Raw genomic sequence first — 16594 nt, forward strand, 5'->3', positions numbered from 1 at the left:
CGCGCAGCGCACGACTGCAGCTTTGGAAATGCGCTAAGCTTAATGTTGAGGGGACCGAATTGTTGGCGGCGTGCGCTCAACTAACCTACGAAAGCATTTACAGGCAAAAAAGGACAACGCTAGAGGAGGCCGAAGTAACGGCAACTGCCGCAGAAGCAGCCGACAGCGATGCAAAATACACGAGTGCAGAACTGCCGCCGGTGCTCAGAATGCAAGCTCATCATCGCTGATCGTCGCGAGATAACCATACCAGCGGTGCGGCGCAAGAGCGCGCACGATGCGGAAGCACGAGGCATGATGATAACGCCTGCAGTTTTAGCTGTAGCGACGTGGTCACCTTGCGAAGAAATGCGGCGGAGCCTCAAGAGATGTGATCACTGCAAGGCGCAACGGGAGCGCAAAAGCCACTGGCAGTTAAACGACGTGAAATTGCACAGTGTACACGCGTGGACTTCAGCTTCCGGAAGAAAAAAGGCTCGGAACCGCACGTGCTCCGCACAATTTGGCTCGGGGACATAGAAGTGGACGCTAGATGCCCGCTGTTCATGATATCACGGCAAGTTTACGACAGACACCGCGAAAAGTGGCCGCGCTTGAAATCGCCAAGACTCCAGTTGTCATGTTACGTGGGAAAACCGCCGGTGTCTGGGGAACTCGAACTTTCGGTTTGATACAACAATGCGTCCGTAGCTTGTCCACTTACTGTGCTTGACTATTCGGGACCAAGCCTCTGTGGCCGCGATTTGACTGCTGCGCTCGGCAGTGTGGGTCCTCCGATTGAAGACATGAGTGCACTGGATCCGACAACGAGAGACAAGCCAAGCGACCACTTGGTTAACAGACTGCGCGTCAGGTATGAGGACGTGTTTTTGAGAGACCAGGGAATCGTCAGTGGAGTGCCAGCCAGCTACAAGCCCAAGGAAACGGCGACACCAGAATTCTGTAAGCCGAGGTCACTTCCTTACGCCCTTCGCCATAACGTCTCTCGTGAAATTGATCGTTTAGTGTCGAGAGGGGTGTTACTACCTAAGCAACATTCAGAATGGGCAACGCCCATTGTAGCGGGTCTGAAGAATGACGGCCTCGTAAGGATATACAGTGACTATAAAGTCACGCTTAACCCTACATTTGATGCGGAGCATGACCCACTTACTGTTGTTGAGGATATATTCGCAAGCTTAAATGGCAGTTGATACTTCCGCATTTTGGATTTGAAGGAGGCGTACAACCAGGTGCTTCTCGACTAAGCGTCGCGCGGACTCTGGGTCATTAACACCCACCGCGGACTCCTTCGTTACAAGCGACCTCTGTTTGGCTTGTCTTCTGCACCGGCTATTTTCCAAAGGAAGATTTACGCTGTACTCAGCACGCTAAAAGGCGTACAAGCCTACCTTGACGTCGTGAAGGTGTCAGAAGACAAAGTTAAGTAAGAGCGACTCAAACAAGTGTTGGAACGGTTCAAAGAGCACAGGGCAAAGCTCAGGATCGACAGATGCAAGTTCCGGCAGCCTTCCGTCACTCACCTTGGGCATTGTATCGGTCGGCAAGGCTTACACCCTATCGAAAAGAACAAAGACGCGATCATGCAAGCCCCCGTCCAAGTAATGTGAGAGAGTAGCGTTCGTTCCCTGGTGTGCTCACTACTACGCACGGTTTCTTGTTGAATATTTTGAGAGTAATCTACTAGGGGGCGTGCCAATCGGGCCCAAGAAAGTTCCCGGCACAATGAGGAGTGATTGAGTCCCAAAGACTCGTGAGTTCCTTTGAGGAAGTGAGAAGAAATGAGCTGTGAGTCGACAGGAGTCAGTGCGCCGAAACGAGTCGTGAGTAAAAATGCGTAATTCCATATGAGTCGTCAGTCGAAAAGAGTGACTCCCCAAGTACGGCGCCGACATAAGTCGCATCCAGTGGTTGACCGCGGATGAGTCGTGGTTTGGAGGAAGCACAACTTGATTGTCAGCGTTAGTCAGTTTAACTCCATGAAATGGATTGGGCCGGGGTCTTTTTGACTCCGTGTTTGAAATCGCTCGTATGTACGCGAAATGTTGCTTGAGTAAGCTTGAGTGATCACGCGCGATTTTGCTGAGGTGTTGCCACCTCCCATCGAGTGTGTATAGAGGTGGCGATGTCCTGCTCTCCACAACCGCTTAGGGCGTCGCCACCACAGGCAGATAATTTCGATAATGCACACCAAGCTAGGTACAACAATGACATGAAAGGAATGCCATTGCAGCATACAGCGCAAAGCACAAGGAATATGAGTTTGGAATGATAGCACCTAAGCTGAAGTTTTTCAGGCTCCATGAGCTATTTACTAACTGTAAACATCGGGACATGAATGCTCCTTGCTAATAGGTCGCGGCGCAAATGTCGCGAGAATTTCGCCTTTATCAGGTCGGCCACACCACAGACGGTCCCGACTACAGCTTTCAGGTTTCTTGTGGTCCCATTGAGGGTAACATTCTAAGAACAGTTCGGAATCCTACGCGCCTCCGCAGTGGCAGCAGCAAAAACTGTCTCATGAAACCGCTGGAGGCTACGTTCCACATCAGTCGTGTTCGGCGAAGGCACAGATGCAGTTTGGCAGAACCTCGCGCCCTGTGAACTGAACTCGCGTGGGAGACCGCAACCCTAATATACGCGGCGAGTCGAACAAAGGAAGAACGCGTTTTAGACGCTGTCTGAAAATTTACTGCAGGGGAGAGACGCTCAAGCATGCGGCAAAACTTCGCACGCAATAAAGCATGTCTTTAGCGAACTCATAACCAAAGCCTGGCTGTCACCCACAAATCCCTGCGAGCAGCACGCAAAAGCGATGCAACAATTAGAAGGGACCCAGTTACGCACACTGCCGCATTGTCACGGTTGTAATCGCCATCGATTGTTTGCTCTGTTCAAGAAGCCGCACCTCCTATTTATATTTCTTGAAAACATGCTTCTTGTAAAAACGTTTTCTACAGTGGGCATTCACTTGAAGGCTAGAAACTAAGGAGAAATAAATATGACTTTTCTGTCTATTGCTCGGGCACCCATATTCTTAAAAGGGCATACTGACTCAATGTGCCCAATTTCTGAACATGAAAAGGAGGCTATGCAATAATATATTTTTCGTATCAAGCATAAAGGTTTTCAAAAAATCGTAACTCTAAAAATAGTGCGTGTCAGTGTTTTGCGAAAAAGCCAACTATGCATTCAAAACAACCAGTAACAGAGCATTGCTAATGTGCAAGTATCATTGTGCACAATAAATCAAATCGGGTATCTTCTTATATGTATTCCTCTTCGTTAGAAATCTTTTTGCTTCGTATGAGGAAGCAAGAACAGTGTGGAATTCGTTCACAAATAGGCTTTATTTTTATTCCGCCGTGAACGCGGCTTCATGCATCTGTCATATTCCAGTTGACTGGGCAACTTGCACCTCATGTTTCCGTCAGGACCTCTGTGCATGGTCGGGCCGCACACACATTTTACTTTTGGGTCTGTGCCGCATAAATCTGCTCTTCTGGCATTCAAGAGACAGTCAAGTAAAAGACAAAAACGAATTGTTACAGACGTGGCTACTGCAGAACAGATAGTGCACAACGCTATTTCCCCCACTAATAGATTTTCAGACAGTCCTGCCAAAATATAACAAACTTTCCCTACAGTAAGCAAACGCACTGAATAAACTAAGATTTGATCCTAGTATCGAGCTCATCACTCTGTCTCTCATTGCTTGTAAGGACACATGAAAGCCCAACAATGGACGTTCAGATTATAACTCGCATTACGGAGCGCTAAGAAGATTTACTTCAAATTTGCAACCTTAGAATTGTGAACAGAATTAGTTGGCGTAAAACGGTTAAGAACTTCAAGATACCGAACAATAAATTTTAGGCACCCATTTTTTGTTCGGCATAGCGGAAAGCTTGCTGGCTAAACTGCTTTATTCGCAACGGTTTTGTTGCAAACGGTGTGGCATATATTTCCCGATAATTTTTAAATCTGTGCATCCTCCCCGTTTTTATGTATTCCGATTCTGGAAACCATGATCAGAAAGCGCGACGGCGATTGCAAGTCGGCAAAAGTGGTGCAACAAAAAGTGATGTAAATATCACCCGCCGGACAGATCTCAGATAATTTTAGCATAGTGTTGCACCCATTTTAGTTTTCACGCCTAACGCTGCTACGGCACAGTGATGCACACTTCGTAGACGAAAGTTTTAATCGACCGTTATTGCCATCCCCAAAAGCCTTAAAACACTGTGGTGCCATCTATTGCCAGAAGCTAAAAGCACGTGATCGAAAATGCGAACGAAGCGTTGATTTTCATTCAGGGGCGCTCCTAAAGGAGTGTAAACTGTATTAAAACATGACATAGTCTTCTGAAAGAAAAAAAGATACTGTGTATTTGTGACACATAGGCTATATTTTATCGAGCTGTAATCACGTGTTGGGCTACACTGATTGGAACTGAAATTTAAAGTTTATTTCTCCACATCCATTAGAGTTGGAAAAGAGGACACTGGGCAAAAAGCTGCATAATGCAGCTTGAAATAGCACCCAGTGCCCCAAGAATACGTCGACAGCAGTGTGTTTCACGACCATCAGGCTTCATATAAACTTAATATTCCCATCAAAACAAAGAAAGAGAAAGGACAACAGCAATACCCTGATCGCGTACACAACAAAAGAAATGTGCATAAATAATAGGAACAACGTACATTACAATACACCAAACTTATTTGAAATGGTGCCATAATAGACTCAAAATTACGAATGACAGATAATAACTGATTCTTTGAGATATCTTGTATACATATAATATTTGCTGTATATCTGTTAAGGTAATTTCCTAAGTTATAGGGTAAGGACTGTTTACGATATCAGGTACGGCAAAAAGATAGAAGCCGGAGTAAAAGACATCTTGTATCGTACATATGTGAGTATTGATGTAGCTTAAAGGCTGCAAGAAAGAGTTGGCTATTTGTTTTAACTGCATTTTTCTATGCACATAACAATTTGAATGGGTGTCTGCGGCCATGGTCATTTATATTACTGCGTAAAGACGAAGAAAAGCAAATCTTTAAAAACTACAAAAGCAATAAAACAAATACTAAATGGTCTCATCTTAAGTGCCGCCGCCATTTATCTAGGCGTGTTAATTTTTTTCCTACATAGCGTGACGTTGTGCCGTCCCTTATCTACCTTAGGATGGAGCCGTTTCTTAGAAAATTTTCGACTTCTCCACCCAAGCAAAAGGATTGCAGAGGTTTGAAAAGAAAACTTAATAGGTGGCTGGGAATGTACATTTTCGCCTCGCATGGCCATGAGCAGAACTATGGAAATAAAATGTGTGGGAAGATGCACCTCCCGGAATTAATGCAGAAGTAATCAGCAGTTCTAAGCATAAGCGCATCGCAGTAAGTTTACATGAATATATAACTCAATTTAGAGGAAGGATGTTTGCTAACACGCTAGCATATGTACCAGGCTATTAATAGAATACAGGTTTAGAGGGATAAGTGAATAGTTACAGTTCCTGGTATATACGACGCGTCATTGAAAGTAGCAATTTCTTTAGGAGCGCACCTTCTACCTATTAAGGGCTGAAACCTTGTTGGTCCTGCATGTTAGAATGAGGTAAGAAAAATTGAGAAGTGCTGCGGATATATAAAGTGGCAGCTGCCTTGTTCTGCAGTGACAGAGTATTTCATGATACTTGCGCAGTAGTACTACATCGTCTTTTGCCCTGTCAGTTTTTGTTGCCGGTTTGTAGAGTCAGTTAAAGGTATAATATCTCATTATTACTCAAAGCCTACAACCAAAGCCAGCAAGATGCACCCAGAGAGCACTGTTGACTTAATCTCAGATCTTTGCCCTCTTTGCACCGAATGCTTGAGATGACGAACCAGGACGCCTGCCAAGTAACTTTACAGTGGTCATATTCATACTCGACGGAGGCGCATTGGCGCAATGCTGCTCTATTTGAGATCATTTTTCGCCAGCATAACGGAGGACTTGAACAAACTTTTATTTTTTTTTTGTTCACGAACTTCAACATAAATAGCACTCAATCAAAATTTGAGTGAACATTAACATCACACACTAATTGCTTTCCCTCACACGTACACGGATTCATAACTCGATTTTTTTCTGAGATGCTAGTCGTCATTGTTTAAAAAGTAAGTTCCCAGAACATCATTAAGGAATAGGACAAGTTGTCGGGCTAGTTGGTAGTGATGCATTCTTTTGCTGACAGCGCTTAAAAAACACGGACAGAAGACATAGAAGACGACGTCACAGCGCCTGTGACGTCGTCTTCTATGCCTTCTGTCCGTGCTTTTAAGCGCTGTCAACAAAAGAATGGATCATTAGGGAACGTATGAGTACCAATTTTTATGGGTTTGCGGGTGTAACCGAGCGTCATCTACTCTTTATTCTGAATAGACTAGCAATCCGTGCTAGCACTAATCGTATTTCCACCTACTGCTGATTAGAATTTTGCCGTTGAGTAAAATCACTTAGTATGCTCAGTTTAATTGTGTTACTAGGCCGACGCACGCTATTCACATTTACAGTGTTTACTTTTTATGATGCTCGGGGAAGAAATTCAAATATTCTTGCGCAGGCACTTTGCAAAAGTAAGGTTGGCAGTAATTTATATAGGAAACTCGCTATTTTTTAGTTGTTTTGGCAGGCGCAGTGTCAAAGTTGTGCAAAATTTCTCGGTGCGCACGACAGCAGATATAGCGCTCATCGAGAAACTGCATTGAGGCTGAGTCCCTTGAGCATAAAAACAGGCCTTGAGAATGGTTATGACCTCACTGTGGAGTGAGAGAGAAAACATTTTGCATTAAAATTGCATTTCTAACATAAGTCAAAGTTTCTAGGTTGGGATGATTAGTATTAGCCTGCAACGCAGTGATACCGGTATATTATGAATGGCCCTCAAGCATCATCCTGGTTACATGCTTCTTAATTCGAGTGTATTAAAGAATGTTAAGGTGCGAAGATGCACGCAAGTTTTCTAGCTTGGGTCTCACAAGAGCCTGGAAGAAAATTTGATGAAGTGGAAGGAAGTGGATGAAGTCACTGTTTTTCTGAATCATTTCTTTTTTCAAATGCAGAGGAACCACAGCACTACTTTCTTTTAAAAATGACTGGTGATTTAGCAATGCTTAGCACGAAATATTGATCGAAAGCACGGTTTTTCAACTGGACACTATCTCTTCGTGCCTGCGAGCGAGCGCGATTGAGTAGTCCGCTGACAGAAGGAGCAAGTAACGCGCGTCTTAAGTTTTTTCATCGTCAACGCCAGCTTACTTTATTTACGCTGGTGGCGTATGCCCCGGTGCATATTTCTGCAACATTGTTGTCAACTTAAACGCGTATTGTTCTAGTGTCTTGTTGCTGCCACAACGTTGTCAAGGCCAACGCATTCAGCGCGCATCTCTCTGTCACTATCGCCACTGAATGAAAGAATGAATATTAGTTTGGAAGTAATAGTAGCTCATGAAGAAGACAGTGTTCAGTGTACAGAGGGAGAGGGTACTGCAGTTTAACACCAGGCGTGTTTTGCTGTGCTGGTAGGCTAATTGTTAACCAAGAGCTAGCTAAACAAACCTATACCAGTGAATTTATCTGTTGGCCAAGGCTGCCCAATATTGCCTTTCTTGCTTGGCCTACATCTTGAACCCTTTTGCCTGAGCATTATTAACAGCGAAAGTAACCACGCTTTCTCTCTGGCGGAATGTGAAGTTAAGATTTTAGCCTATGCAGATGATGTCGCCCTGTTTTGTGCTGACAAAAAGAGTGTGCTTGAGGCATTACATTTGAGTGAAGTTTTGCGAGGTATCAGATGCGCCTCTTAATTTAGATAAATCGAGAGGTATTGGTTGCTTCGTCGGGATATAAGACCAAGTCATTTTCATAGCATAAGCGGGACCCTTCAATACCTAGGGCTTCCACTCCACCAAATTCGCAACAATGGAGCCTACTGGAATTCACAGATAATCTCCATGAGGCGACGTACCCAGGTTTGGATCGGTAGAGACCTGTCAGCGTTCACTCTGGCTCTAGTCTGTAACATTTTCTTTATTTGCAAAAATCGCCTATATGCTGCAGGTTCTCCATTGCGCAAGGAAGAACGTACAGGTGATGCACAGAATATTTGCTACATTGTGTATGGATCTCTCAATGAAAACCCATGCGTCACGATAAACTATTATTTTCTCTAGAGTCTTGTGGAATAGGCCTTGTTCACTTATTCATGCATTAGCTTGTTTAGCGTTTTTTTTTCCAATTTGAAATCGGCAGATCGTCATTTTTATAGCTGTGCTTATTAGGCGTCTTTGTGCTCATTTGCCTTTCCTATTTGCACCGACTGGACTCACTCGTGAGGGGCCTTTATCATCATCATCATCAGCCTAACTACACTCACTGCAGGGCAAATGCCTCTCCCATGTCTCTCCAACTAACCTTGTCCTTTGCCAGCTGCGGCCACCGCACGGCGGTAAACATCTTCATTTTGTCCGTCCACTTAGCTTTCTGCCGCACCCCGCAACGCTTGCCATCTCTTGGAATCCACTCCGTTACCCTTAAAGACCAGCGGTTATCTTGCCTTTGAATTACACGCGCTGCCCAAGCCGATTTCTTCCTCTTGATTTTTACTGGCATGCCATTCACCCGCATTTCTTCTCTCATCCACTCTGCCCGCTTCCGGTCTCTTAACGTTACACCTATCATTTTTCTCTCCATAGGTCGCTGCGTTGTCCTTAACTTGAGCTGAACCCTTTTCGTTAGCCTTCACGTTCCTGCCCCATGAACCAGAACCTGCCATATGCGCTCGACCCCATTCTTATCCTTCTAGTTATTTCTCTCTCATTATCCGGATCAGCTGTCACTAGCGCCCCTAACCGGTGCCCTGGATATGCGGACGCCTCATTCGTGCTTTGATACATGTGGCGGTGGTGAGAGAGATGTGGCCTGAATGCATTAGCGCTGACAGCGTTGTGGATGACATGCGGTACTGTAGCAATAGCTAGGCCGCAGCGTTCATTTGGTGATCAATCTCTCGCGATCAACCATTAACTGCATGCCACCTTCCAGAGTGGCAGGGAGGGTGCGCTGCCTATCCAGTGTGCGGAACCGAATCAATGCAGGAATTTGCAGTTGAACACAAATGCCACGTACATGAAAGCGAGATTGTGGTCTCCACTGGCCCACGAAGCCGGTTGTGCGCCTTTCCTTTCGTGAAAATGAACGGCCTTTGCAAAGTCCTGAATGCCAATTAACTCTATGAACGCCGTTAGCTAACTTGTTTTGTTTTGTTTTTGAGGAAAGGAAATGGAACAGTAACAGTCTCACATATCTCGGTGGACACCCGAACCGCGCTGTAAAGGAAGGGATAAAGTAGATAGGGAAAGAAGGAAGAGAAAACCGAATTGAAAGTGGGGTTTTAGGAAAGGCGCGACGCTGCGCAGCGGGGGAAAACATGTGGCTCGGTGCTACTAGTGGCGCATGCGCAGTAGTGACTAGGGAGCAACAGAGAGAGATAAATAACCGCGGCGAGGCGCGCGTTGTGACGTCTTGTGCCTCCTCGGAGCACTGCCACGACGAAATCGCAAGCTCGCCGGCAAGTAAAGCTTTCGCTTTAAAAAGAATTTGAAGGACGCTTAAGCTTCGCCGTTAAGAGTGGAACGCGACAGCGTGCAGCAGCACTACCAGGGAGTCCACAGAACGCCATCGCCCATTCGGCGGGATGCGTGGTCCTTTGGATATTTTAAGGAAAGTACGCCTGTCTCACATATCTCGATGGACACCCGGGCCGCGCCGTAAGAGAAGGAAAATACATTGCGAGGAGGAGGACCCACTGCCATGGCTCAGTGGTTAGAGCACTCGGCTACTGATCCAAAGTTCCCGGGTTCGAACCCGACCGCAGCGGCTGCGTTTCGATGGAGGCGAAACGCTAAGGCGCCAGTTTGCTGTGCGATGTCAGTGCACGTTAAAGATCCCCAGGTGGGCGAAATTATTTGGGAGCCCTCCACTAGGGCTCCTACTTCTTCCTTTCTTATCTCAGTCCCTCCTTTATCCTTTCCCTTACACGCGGTTCAGGTGTCCAACGATATACGATATAGATACTGCACCATTTCCTTTCCCCAAAAACCAATTATTGTCATTGTTAGAAGGAGGAGGTGGGATTTTTCGCTCACGGCCGCGATGTTTCGCTCACGGCCGACGCCGACGACACTGGCTATTCTGCGAGACGAGCTTCATAACGCTGTCGCGTTAAAAATTGGAGTCATCTGCATACTTGGGTATTATTATCCTCTACAAGTGAATTACATATTAACGCAAAAGCGATTGTTATCCTCGATCTAACTTTTTTTTAATTTTGGATAGTAATGGCATTTTTTATCTCTAAGATGGCCTAGAAAATTAAAGGTTCATGAAAAGCTTCAATTAAACTGGGGATAGTGCAGTGACTCATGACTAGGAAAAAGATGAAGTATACATTAATGGAAATGAAGAATGTTGAGCGCTGCACAAAACAAGCACAAGTAATAGAAAACCCATCTTGGATAACCAAGAATGCAATTGGTACGACGGGGAAGGCAGGTAGTATGAAGAATAGGAAAAAGACGTTGTTCTAAATACGTTGTTGAAAATAAAATATTAACAACAACAAAAAAGGACGAATTTGAAAAGGTATATTTGTAATACGAAGACCCTATCTTCGAGTCAAGCTTCATGTTAACTGTTCAACAGGGTCATGCAGCATGTCGGTCTCTGTTGAATATGTGGCCCCACACCTTATAGTCACATTTTGTGATATGTCAGTGCACGTTAATGATCCCCAAGTGGTTGAAAATTATCGACCTCCACCACGGCACCTCTTTCTTTATTTCTTCCCTTAGTCCCTCCTTTACCTCTTCCAATATGGCGCGGTTCGGGTGTCCACAGAATATGTAAGACAGTTACCGCGTTATTTGCTTTCCTCAAAGAACAATCTTCTTTTTCAGAGAGTGAGAGAGAAATAACTTTAATCTGCAGCCATCAAAAATGACGGGGGAGAAGGCTATAGCCTAAAACTCCATTAATTCTCTCAACCGTCGGCCGGAATCCCTTGTGACTCGGCGGCGGTCAGGGCGAGACCGGTGACTTTGCGTTGTTCTGCTTCGTGGTTGAGCAGTAAGGTATCCCAAGATTGTTCATTTCTATTCGGGTCGTTATAGAGAGGGCCGGTGCAGACCATGAAGACTAGATATGCAATGCTATTGCAGTGCGCACATTTAGGATTAAAGACTTCTGGATGCCATTTACTGTACACTTGAGGGTTTGCAAACACTGTGGTTTGCAATTTTCTCCGCCTTATTTCCGTTTTCCCACTGAGCTGTGGATAGGGCTTACGATCGAGTTTATAATGAGAAATGATTTCATGAAATGTTGTGATTTCCTCACCCGATGGAAGGTGTTCCTCGCGTGGAGGCGGCGTGTCAGCGGCGATCGACCGGAAAGTTAGCCTTCGGGCGATCGCGTACGCATCCTCGTTCCCCCAGTATGGCGGATAGGGAAATACAGTAATGTTGTGCTTGGCGAGAAATTTTCTCACGCTGAGAGCAGTGTGCGGCCTTACGTTATCGTGGATAATGCTCCATTGTCCAGATATCCATAAGTAAGGGCGACGGCATGGCAGTTCATCACGCATTTATTTATTTATTTATTTCGAATACCCTCAATCGACGAAGCATTGTAGAGGAGGGTGGGTTACAAAAAGCAAAACCAGAACATAAAGGCGGCAGGTATTCAGTACAAAGTACAAAATAAATCATTTAGCGTGAAAGCAAGAAAACGAATATAATTGCGCTAGAAAAGTATACCTGAAAGCAATACAAGACATGAATAACAATAACAAGAAAACAGCACAAGGAAAAGAAGCCATTAATAGACACTTAGATGACATTACAAAAATGACTGAACAATACTTGCCTGAAAAGAGCGTAATCTGACATCATTGCGACCTCGTCGGGAAGGTGATTCCAGTCTTTAGATGTGTTTGGCCGGAATGAATAATAAAAGGTGTTAGTGCGGCAGTTAGGAAGAGCAACCTTGCGACGATGATCGAAACGTGAGAAGATGTAGCTAGGCGATATGATGAATTCACGATGTAGAGATTCGTGGCAGTAAATTTTATGAAACAAGCAAATGCGAAAAAATTTACGGCGCAAAGACAGACACAGCAAACCGACATTAAACAACATTACCGTTATGCTGGCTGTTCGCTTATAATTAGAAAGTACAAATCGAATAGCATTATTCTGCACCATTTTTACAGCATGATATAGTGTTTTGATTGGAATCCCAGATGGAGGCAGCATATTCAAGTTTGGGTCGGATAAATTTTTTGTAAAGAAACCTTAAGCTTTAATGAAGTAGGAGCTTTACTGAAATTACGTCTCAAGTATCCTAAGGTGCGATTGGCGTTGCTAATAATTTGGTTAGTGTGAGCTTTCCAGTTTAATGCAGAAGAAATGGTTAGGCCAAGCTATTTGTATAAAGACACAGACTCAAGTGGAGTTTTGCTAAGTGTGTACACCCAGGTACATTCACCTTGTCGAGAGACACGCAATATTTTACATTTGTTAATGTTCAGTTCCATACGCCATTTTGTGCACCAAAGAGCAATGTTACTTAAATCGGAGTGAAGTATTAGTATGTAATCATAATTAAGAACCTTGCGATAAATGACACAGTCGTCAGCGTATAAGTGCATGCAAGACGCAGCTTGGCAATTCGTTAATGTATATTAGAAATGAAAGTGGCCCTAAAACGGAGCCTTGGGGCACGAATAATGTGACTTCAGTTAAGGAAGAATAACAATCCTTAATACAGACGTACTAGGAGCGATTAATCAGAAAATGTTCCAGCCAATTTAGTACTGCAGGATCAAGATTCAGTGCAGATAGTTTAGTCATTAATAGCTTATGATGAACTTTGTCAGAGGCCTTGCAAAAGTCCTGAAATATGCAGTCTGCCTGAGAATTCCGATCAAGTATGCTGTGTAACGAATGCTTGGAATGAAGGAGCTGAGTTTCGCATGAGGACAAGGAGCGAAAGCCATGTTGAACACATGTAAAAAAGAAATTAGAGTGCAAAAAGCGATAGATATGGGATATAATATATGCTCCAATAATGTACACGGAATTTTGGTCAGCGATATGGGTAGATAATTAAAAGAGGATGATTTGCTACCTCATTAATGAAGAGGAACCACCTTCAGGATTTTCCACTCCTTCTGCAAAATCCCGAGGTCGAGTGACTGCTGGAATAATTTTGCAAGAAATACATGGTTTGTTTCAGGAACTTAGAATTGATGCCGCCAATGCCACACGTGGAAGAAATTTTTAATGAATCAATTAATTTTACAATTCCAGCAGGATCAATCACAATGGGAGGCATTGGAGAAAAAATGGCCAGGCTTAGGTTGGTTAAGCCAAGAAGGCATTGCATATCTCGATGGAGTTCCGTGCTGCTCCGTTGACTCGATAGGCTATTGACACGATCGCCATTGAAACTGCCCGTGTAGCAGCGCTCGATCGCCTTTGAGTCGATAGACTACCGATTCGAGGGCCCTCGAAATGCCCGTGTGACAGGGGTATAAGACTGTCCCGGCGAAGGAGCGCAGCTCTTTTATACATATGCCGTGACGTCAATCATAGCGCACCGCCCCTAGCGGGAGGAGCGGGAGTCAGGTGGTGGCTGCGGCCGCGCGCGACCGCGCCAGTTGGGGCCCAGCTTTTCCTCCGTGAGGTCACGCGCCGGCGCAGCGCCCCTAGCGGGAGGAGCGGGAGTCAGGTGGTGGCGGCGGCCACGCGCGACCGCGCGAGTTGGGGCCCAGCTTTTCCTCCGGCTGTCGTGACGTCACGTCACTTGGTTGCGCTAAAGGTCAATGGTGGCTGCCCGGCCGCGCCCAAGGGCTGAACTGAGTGATTGCAATATGCAACGGATAAATTTACATTGCAAAGTAGTTTCAAGCGCACTTCTTTTTAAAACTTTCGAAAGTGCTGCTACGGGGGACACCAAGAGAAAGAAGACGAAGGACAAGCTAACTCGCTCAACTGTCCGTGTTGCTCCAAGCGCACTTCCAGTCGACAAGGAAAAATTCTTGGAAAACACATGGTTCAATGCAGAGGCACACAGAGATGGCGGCAGGGGCTCTCCATCTCTCCATCTTCATTGTTAATGGCAATTGAACTATTATCGCGTGAATTAACAATATTCAAAAAATTTCTCGGACGACCTCTTATTCTTTAAGGAAGAGTATTATTAAAAAAAGTCTATTGCGTCACGCACAGCTTTGAGGTAATGCACTTAAGCCGTCGAGTACGCCTCCCAGCGATCGGCACTGTTTAAACGCTTTGCGGAGCGGGAAAGTCGTTACTTTTTTGTTGCAAAGACATCTGAGCATGTTAGTGTACCATTGAGCATTTGAGTTAGGTCGGATATGTTTTAATGGCACATGTGCAGTCATGGCCAGCTTAGAGTTTATAGCATCAAAATTTACTTTTTTGTAATCGCGAATTTGTTTCACCAGTGAACTACCACGCTGGAGTGAAATGGATAGGTCGAAATGAAGCAGTGAGTGATCACTCAAGCCAGGTAAGTAGGTGATAGGAGATACAAAATCCGATGGCGTAAAAAGTAATAAATCCAGCGTATTACCTGACCACGCATTATATTTCGTGGGACACGTTAAAACTTCCGTCAGATGAACAGCTGAACATAAATCTATGAAATCTTGACGCTGTGACGACGTGGATTTGAGACAGGGATAAGGGCCAGACCAGACGATATTAGGAAAGTTAAAATCCCCAAGGAGAAAAAGGGGGCTGAGGAATAACGAGAAACCACTGAATTGATTCCGTCATAAAGATTGTCAGCAGGAGTAGCTGGAGCGTTCGGGTGACGATAGTAACAACCAAGGATTATTCGCATGTTTTTGACGGTGATAGAGACCCAGACTTGTGCCAAATCGCAGATAGTAAAGATTGGAAAAGAGAGAATTTCGCTTGATACTGCTATCAGTGTGCCAACGCCGTGTCGAGAGTCTCGACTGCAGCGGTTACACTGTATTTGTTTGGTCCCTAGAAAATTTCCGCGCTAGAAACTTTTGCACTGAGCCATGTCTCAGTCAGAACAACGATGTCGGCGTCATTTGCGCATACAACACAGCTTAGTTCATCGCGTTTGTTCATGACGCTACTAATGTTTGAGAAGATAACTGGGATGCATGAAATAGCAGAAAGCTCACTAGTACCGCCCTATTAATTGTTAGGATTTATCAAGTTGTGTCCCTGAACTTGGGGATGATGCCCTATAGTGTGAGTGAGTGTTGGCCGCGGGCCCGTGGTTGCTCTGGTGGGCGTCAGTTAGTTGTCTACGTGTCTGCGCGTGCATGGTGTCACTTTCGCGCTCATAAATATAGAAAGTTTTGTTAACAAGCAGCCTGTCACGACGAAGTTGGAAGAAAGGGGATTCTGGAAGATCCTTCGCAAACTCTGCAAGCTTTTGTCGGGGATAGCTGGTAGTCGAGGAAAAATCTTCGGTGACAGAAACGTCGGAGTCTTTTATTTTGACCGCTCTTGAAAGACTTTATCCCGAACTTTAAAATGACTGAATCTAACAATCACCGGTCTGTTCATGCTTTCAGAATACGGGCCACCGAGTCAGTGAACACGTTCAATTTTTTCACAGTGAGACCACGATCAATGTTTTCTGCTTAAAGGTTTACATTTTTTTTTCAGTTTCATCCTATGATTCAATGCTGCCTTGTACACCGTGAAGAACAAGATTATTACGACGAGTCCTGTCCTCCAGGTCGCAAAGCCGAGACCGTATCTCATCGGTTTGCTGCAGGACTCTGTAAAATGTTTCCTCAGTATGCAGAAAACATTGCGCCGTTTTTTCAAAATTGATGTATCTAGCCTCAACGTTTGACAGTCAGACATCCATTTCAACAAATGGAGCTTTCATAGACTGTTGTGCTTCTTTAACATCATTTACGGCGACAAGCAAGTCAGCTTGTTCTTGAGTAACAATTGCAGACTCACGTTTTAGGTCTTTTAGGTGCTGTAGAATTCGTTCCAGCCAGTCTTGCTTATTGGCGGGACCAGCACTAGTAGCAGAATGGATAGGGCCAGGATTACTTTCGGCATCGCCCGAGCCCAGCAAACTGATCATAACATTAGTACATTCTTCAAATTCATCGCACAAAGTAAGGAGGCATCACATCCCCGCAGGGGGGCGTCCGCAGCTTGCAGGCGTTGGTGAGTGGCGACACCACGGGTTCCCGAGCATCCGCAGGGACATCCCCGCAGGGAGATGATGGTGAACAGTGCATCACCACGGAGCCGAGCACCCGCGCCTAGCCGTGCGTGGCACCGCCGCGTTCGGGAAAAGGGGATCCTGGTGGTTGAGCCGATGCCGAGCGTTTGGTCCTTTAAGGCCCCTCGGCGGAGGCAACACACCACTTTGGCCCAAGCTTCCTGTAGACGGCACCTCCGGCCTCACCCGACCGGTGGAAATCGGCAGTCGCCTTTTCCTATCGTCCCCT

General features: G+C 45.3%; 1 long non-coding RNA gene across 1 annotated transcript in view; it reads left to right on the top strand.

Annotated features, from left to right (window-relative positions):
- The first annotated feature begins 656 nt into the window (after positions 1-656).
- LOC144109563 (uncharacterized) overlaps positions 657-16594 on the top strand; it is a 49506-nt gene continuing 33568 nt past the window's right edge. Inside the window, exon 1 of the long non-coding RNA XR_013309618.1 lies at positions 657-942. This is a non-coding gene — a long non-coding RNA (uncharacterized LOC144109563). The remainder of the gene's footprint in view (positions 943-16594) is intronic.

This window comes from Amblyomma americanum, chromosome 11 (genome assembly GCF_052857255.1).
Source record: "Amblyomma americanum isolate KBUSLIRL-KWMA chromosome 11, ASM5285725v1, whole genome shotgun sequence".
In the NCBI taxonomy this organism is placed as follows: domain Eukaryota; kingdom Metazoa; phylum Arthropoda; class Arachnida; order Ixodida; family Ixodidae; genus Amblyomma; species Amblyomma americanum.